This window comes from Otolemur garnettii, unplaced genomic scaffold, assembly GCF_000181295.1.
Source record: "Otolemur garnettii isolate 467f Iridium unplaced genomic scaffold, OtoGar3 scaffold00113, whole genome shotgun sequence".
Classification (NCBI taxonomy): Eukaryota; Metazoa; Chordata; class Mammalia; order Primates; family Galagidae; genus Otolemur; species Otolemur garnettii.
In genome coordinates, this window is record NW_003852508.1 from 6,889,367 (window position 1) to 6,896,067 (window position 6,701).

The following is a 6,701-nucleotide window of genomic DNA, read 5'->3' on the forward strand; positions in this document are numbered from 1 at the left end:
TGCCCCTTGCTATTGTACACAGTGGAGGCCCACCCTGCTGAAGGCCACCAGAGTGAAAGATTCTCTCATAAAGAAACAGTACTGACAGGCATCCTGGGCCCCTGCCTGCCAGAACCAAGACTTTGGGTTATTTATCCCCCCTGATCCTAGAGGAAAAGCCTCTTCTGAAATGTGTTTCCCAACTCCGTGAGCAGGAAAATAAAGATCAACTCAACTAAACACTGAGAAGAAGCGGCACCGTGGTGGGCAGGGCGTGCCTTTAAACACAGCCTGACTATTCATATTCTCTAGCTGTGTGAGGCCACCTGGAAAGATGTTCTCCAAGGGTAGACAGTGGCAAGCAGCCACTTCGAAGGCCCCCACAGCCCACAGGAGATCGGGGAAGGGTCCCCACTGCTCCAGGTGCTAGAACTCCTGTCACGCATTCACAGTCCCAGGCCAGGTGTTTGCCGGGCATCTGTTGCCAGGCAGAACCAGGCAGGTGGCAAGAGGAGAAGCAGGCGGCTTCCCAGGCAAGGAAGAACCAGGAGTGATGGCCCCGTTTGAACTGCTCTTTTCAACACCTGAGGGAGCTTGCCTGCTTCAGTCCTACCCTCAGAGAAACCCAGCCGGGGAAAGTGGGAAAGGAAAACTCAGTCACAGTCTTTGCTGCCCAGGAATAAAGAGGGTGCTTTGGAAAGCAAGATTTGGGACTGTTGATGAAAAGTAACTTTGTTAGATGAACTCTTTAGTCACAGGATTAATGGAAAATGTAGGGATGTCCTCGCGTTTTCCTCACTGGGGAGAGTGGGGTGGAAATACACTGGCAAACAGAAACTGTAAAGCACGCACAACAGAAATCTTTTCTGTGCATTCCTGCTATCATTTAAACTCCACTGGGCTGCCAGTCTTTCTCTCCAATTCTACCAACAGCCCTGACTGCTTAAGTAAGAGAAAAAGTACTCACCTAAAATTTTCCAGGTTCAGTTCAATCCACTTACTATTCTTTTTCTAGCCATCAGCTTAAACCAGGGAGTTGAAAAAATTAGCAATCTTGTCTCACCTTACAGGCAAAAAATTACCTGTACTTTAGCTCTAGTTCATCACGCACATCCTGGCTATTTTCAGAATAACAGTTTAGAAAGGAGAAGCTGGAGATGTGCGCAGATGACAGAGAATGAAGAAGACAGAGGAAGGGCCAAGCCAGACAGGCTTCCAGTCTGAGGAAAAGTAGGCTGGGAGGAGAGGCGAGGGGGCAGTACTGTGCTTGGGAAGAAAACTATCTTTCTTTTTTTAATTTTATACATTAGACGTATTTGAACTTTTCCTGCTGATTTTGAAAAACAGATGATATTTTAGATGCCACATTAATCATCTCTAATGAACCAGAGACCCATCAGCACTCTTAATAACGTGTGGCTCCTTGGATGAAAGAATATTTTCATTCCAACACACCGTCACTTTCTTCTCTGCCTTCTCACCAGGTGTTGAGTTCTCTAACATTCCTGAGAGGCAAAAGGAAACTAGTAGTTGAACATTGCTTTACGGCAAAGAAAAGGGCTATTCTGAAATACGTCCCCAGAAGACTACAACTACCGATTGAATAAACATATCAAATCAAGGGGTCTCTAAGAAAATTTACAAACAGGAGCCTGTAGTGAAGTGAACCACTGGGTAAATGACCTCCAGAGACCTTCTCAACTCACTGCTCCAGAAGCCACAAGATGCCATGTCTGTCACCTCCTCTTCGCTTTCCTCACCTTCCTGAGAAATTTGGTTATATTAAGGAAAACCAAGATCGGTCATACTCATCTAAGTCAGACTCCGAAATCATATACACCTCAGTCTTCCAAATAGTAAAGGGGCACATCCCAGCCATTGAAACCATTAATAAAAACAGTCTACCTTGCTAAAAGCCTTCTATAGTTGTCAATATGATTTCTATAGAAATAAAGGTCTGCACTAATTATCTTTCATAGGATTTTCCACTCATTTACTGGTGCTGCTGATTTAATTTTTTTTTTTTTTTTTTGCAGTCTTTGGCCAGGGCTGGGTTTGAACCTGCCACCTCTGATATATAGGGCTGGTGCCCACTCCTTTTGAGCCACAGCCTGCCTATAAATAATAGACAGGCTTCAAAATAAATATGACTAGATTTCTGCAACCACCATATATAACTGCCTTCTAACTTCACATGAAAAATTCAAGGCAAATGGAAAGTTGCATGAGCTGACGCTCATTAGAATGATGACATGGATATTTAGTTACTAAAGTCAAAGTCAAACTATATTTTCAAGAATATTAAACCTACAAATTATTTAACATAGCACTTACTCTAATATTCGCACCCGTGTATAATATTAACACCCATGAGGGATTTGGGGAACAGCGATGGAGTTGGAGAACCACAGCCCTATAAATCCTAGTGTAATGAGGAAGTTCAGGTGTACAAGACAAAATAATCTAAACATTATCTAATCAGACATAATAAACTTATCAGAGATTTACCAGGCTGCTGTATTGATTCTGATGCATCTCCTGAAATTAGGGCATTGCTAGTCCTCCACAAATGTCTTCATACAACGTATATCATAGAAACAGCTTGTTAACCTTATTACATCTACAGTTTCAGTTTTAAAATAACTTAAGCTTCAGAACAAGTGGCGGCAAACAAAATTGGCTCTGTTCAGTGGTTATGTCTGCGGTGGTCCAAATGACTACAGCTAAATTGATGAATTTTCCTACTTTATTCAAAAGGAAGAGAAGAGATATGAAATATCTACTTCTTTACTTTCATATAGAAAGATCTATCACTAAACATGTCTTAAGATATTAAAAATACACTCAGATCTCACCCATGATGACAGAGCAGGGAGTTGGGTCACTGCAGAATCTCCTGTGGGAGTTTTTTGGGGTGTTGAAAGTGTACTGTATGTTCAGGGTAGTGGTTACCTGGGTGCACGTACCTCTCAAAATACATGGAGCTACTAGCCTGATAAAGTTGAGTTTTCAAAATATGCTACAAATACATACCTATAAGTAGTCAACCTCTTCTTCCCAGTATCATCAAGAAAGTAAGAAGCTGTTTAGATCATAACTGGCCCAGCAAAAGTGACAAGTGCCTGACCCTCCAAATTAAACATGATATTGTGTTGATCTTTGTCTGGGTATTCATACTTCTCTTGAATGCATGTGACATTTATTCTTACTTGAATAAATTGTAGGAGTTCAAAACCAATAATGTTTGTTCTTCAGTGTAGAAGTAAAAGAGAAGCTGAAAAATAGGTCCTTAGTTTAGCAGGTGAGGATTAGAAAGCATATAATGTTCCTTAATATTAAGATTCAATTGATATGTCAATAATTAGTATGATCTTTTAGGTTTAAATAGTTTTAGGAATTAAATCAGGGATGAAAGAATAGAGGCCTCCCTATTCTACGCCACCACCACAAGCACCCCCCAAGACCCTTAACAATCCCAACTGAAGTTTCCCAAAGCAATTTCCTCATTTCCTGGATGCTGACTCTTCCTTTTCATTGCTTCTTGACCAGAATAAGAATTGCCTGATGGAATCAGAGTGCAAAACTGCAGTCTCAGAGGCCAAAAACACAAAAATAAAAGGACAGTAATGGAGAAAGCATTAAGCTGTCAGAAAAGAGGCACTGACTCAGGGTTTCTTTGACATTCACTCTTTTCTTAAAACTGAAGGACAACTTACGTTCAAGCAGAGCTAGAAAGATTTAGGAAATACATCTCCCCACAATTCCATGAGAAAATAGTTATGGTGTGGGTTAATGTGATGGAAATATACATGGTAAGGGATGTTGTGGTGTTGTCATAGAAGGACACAGTGCAATCTAAATTTCTTTCCACCTAGGGCAGAAATCATCTGAAACATACTTGGCAAAGAGCCAACCTCTCAACCCCCTCCCCCCAATAGAAATTCACCAGCTTGTCAAGCTACCTGATCTAGTGCTAGGAAGTGTAGTCTTTTCCTTATACTAAGCTGAAATAGACCCATCAAACTCTCTTCTTTAGGGTGAATTTTTCTTCTACACCAGTATAAACATATTTTAACATCCTCCTATACAGAATAGTCTTGTAAATATTTGAAGATTATGATGATATTCCCTAAAGGCTTTCCTCTCTAGGCCCCCAAACTCATCTTTTTTAAATGAGTTACTTAACTTTCTGATCCACCTCTGTAGGCCACGCCTGTGGATAGGAACACATTGGCACTTACAGAGCTTTAGAAACAAAGCTCAAATTCTCCAGCAAACAACCTGTTTTCAAGCCCTAATTCATCTGCTCTATGTTTGGGGAAGTGATTTATCTCTGTGCAATTCTCATCTCGTTAGTTTCTGCCTGTCAGTCAAGCCACTGAGATTCTCTTTGACTCAAGATTCTGGAAGCCAAGGACTGTGATATCCATTAGAGTTTCATGTAATACGCCAACCTAAAAACCATTACTTTAGCTTTCACTGATAGAAACAACCAAGGGAGAAATCCCAAAGCAGAGCAAGTCCTGAGGAGCCAAAGGGTAGAGAAAAATGACTACCGAAGACTTGAGGTGGGAAGCTAGGGAGTTAAGTCTGTAACTCTAGTACTTATCAACTCTAGAATCTTAGAAAAATTAATCTCTTTGACCCAGTTTCTTCATGAGTGCAATGACATCAATGCCATCTAACAGGATAAAGAACATCGGCAATGCATCCTACACATAGTACATGTTCAATAAATGTAAGTAAGCAGATGTTGAGCACTTTGTAAAGGATAAAAGGTCTTGAAACTATGATGCAATATACTTACTTGTCCCTAGATTTACATCCAAAAATGATTAGTTACATCATGTAAGTCAATTAGACACTTTCAGAAGCTGCATTTCAAGCTATTAAGATAACTATTAGTAAATCAACAATGTTACTGTGTCACTCCCTCTCTTTAATTACTTTTTGTGACTGTCTTGACTTTTTATAGGCTAAATTCCACTATTAGATCTTTTTCACAGTTCTTACTTTGTAATCCATCTTAATTAGCACTTTGCTCTGCCTTCTCTCCAAGGCCTTCATATGCTTCAAAGGGCAAGACACGTTAGACTGTGCTTTCTATCAAGCAGGGAGCAGATCTGATTTAGTCTGATTTGGCCTCACATCCAGGTCCTTTCTAATCTGAGCTACCATCCCAGCTCATCTCCCTCCTCCAGGTCTCTCCTGCTCACCTGCAGCAACAGTACACTACTTCCAGATGCCCAGATGCCAACAACTCTCCACCCAGCCAATCCACCTTCCACCCAGGCGCCTACATAGCCTCCAAGATTCCTCCAGAATCTTTCCTCCAGAAAGCCTGGCTCATCCGCTTTTTCCCTTATGGGGCACTAGTCACATTAGGTCACAATTGTTCACCAGGATGCTCCTTTAGCACAGAAACTATTTTTACCCTTGTAACAAGATAGCTGCTGCACTGCACCCACTATTGTTTTCCAGTATTGACTGAATGAACAACTCAAAGCTAGAGACATAGCAGATTCCCTGCATTGGCCAACACAGCCATCTCACTCCTACGTTAGTCCTGCCCTCCTTACTCGCAACTGGGATCCTCTGTGCTGAGTACATGCTTTCTGATTCTTTTGAATAATAAATTCATACTTCATGACAGATTTGAGTTCCTCTCCAAAATATTCATCTGGTATTTTTTAAGAAGTCTTGAATTTTATGATTTGATTTACCTACCTAGCATTAGTCTGGCTACTAGACCAAAACAGTGAAGTGGGCCTTAGTTAACATAAGGAAAAAGATGAAAACTGTTTACACAGTCTACGTTACCCCCACCCATCCACCCCCAACCCTCATGAAAAGTAAAGCAGAGATCTTGTTTATTTTTCCTCCCTTTCCTAATTATTCACTGAAATAATAATTCCTCGACATTGTCGCCCCCCTCTACTTCTTTTAACTGGTCTCTTTGATTTGGAGCAATCAGACCACTTTGGGCCAAAGAAAAGAACTACTGGGGCCACAGAGCGCTACGAATAAATCCGGGCTCGCCTGGACTGCCCCCCAAATGTTTCCCATTACTGGAGCTTCGAGCGCTAGCACATGTCTAAGATAGCAATCAAACTTCAAATAAGGCCAAGATGACCCTCCCCTCCAACCCCCTTCGTCGCAATCAGTCACCACCTCCCCGAAAGAAAGCAAAGCGTCCCGAGACACGTCCCTCCACGTGCAGCGCCTTAATGCTGCCCAGCAAGGGGGCGACGGCGACATCCCGCCCCTCCGCCGGACGCGCGGCCCCCATTATCCCGCGCCCTGGGGGAAGGAGGGTCGGCGTACCTGGCGGCGGTGCCCTCGGCGGAGCAGGCGGCCTCGAGGGCGGCCCGGGCGGCGCTCCCTGGAGCCGGGACCCCCCTCTGCAGTTCCCCGGGCGCCGGTCGCCGCCCTCCTGCCCCGGGTGGGGCCGCTGCCGGGGAGCACAGGGGTCAGATTTAGTTTCACAACAGTCTCCTGGTCACCGCCACCCGCCCGGAGGCCAGCGCCGGCGGAGCGGCTGGCAGGGGCGGGAGCGCGGCCGGCGCGGCGCGGAGGTGGCCAGGGGGCGCCGGGGCCGGGGCGGTCACCGGGCCCCGCGGCTGGACTTACTCGTGTCACAGCTTCGGCGACGCAGGGCTGAGGAACCAGTTCTTCCCAAAGCAAATCGAAAATGGGTAATGCAGAGGCCAGGGCAGCGCTAA

The 6,701-nt window shown here is 44.0% G+C and overlaps 1 protein-coding gene across 1 annotated transcript in view; it reads right to left on the minus strand.

Moving 5' to 3' along the window:
* Positions 1–6,423, minus strand: part of EYA1 (EYA transcriptional coactivator and phosphatase 1) — a 308,341-nt gene extending 301,918 nt beyond the window's left edge. The window contains exon 1 of the mRNA XM_012809807.2: positions 6,304–6,423. The gene's annotated coding sequence lies outside the window, so the exon portion shown is untranslated. The remainder of the gene's footprint in view (positions 1–6,303) is intronic.
* Between the last annotated feature and the right edge of the window lie 278 nt (positions 6,424–6,701).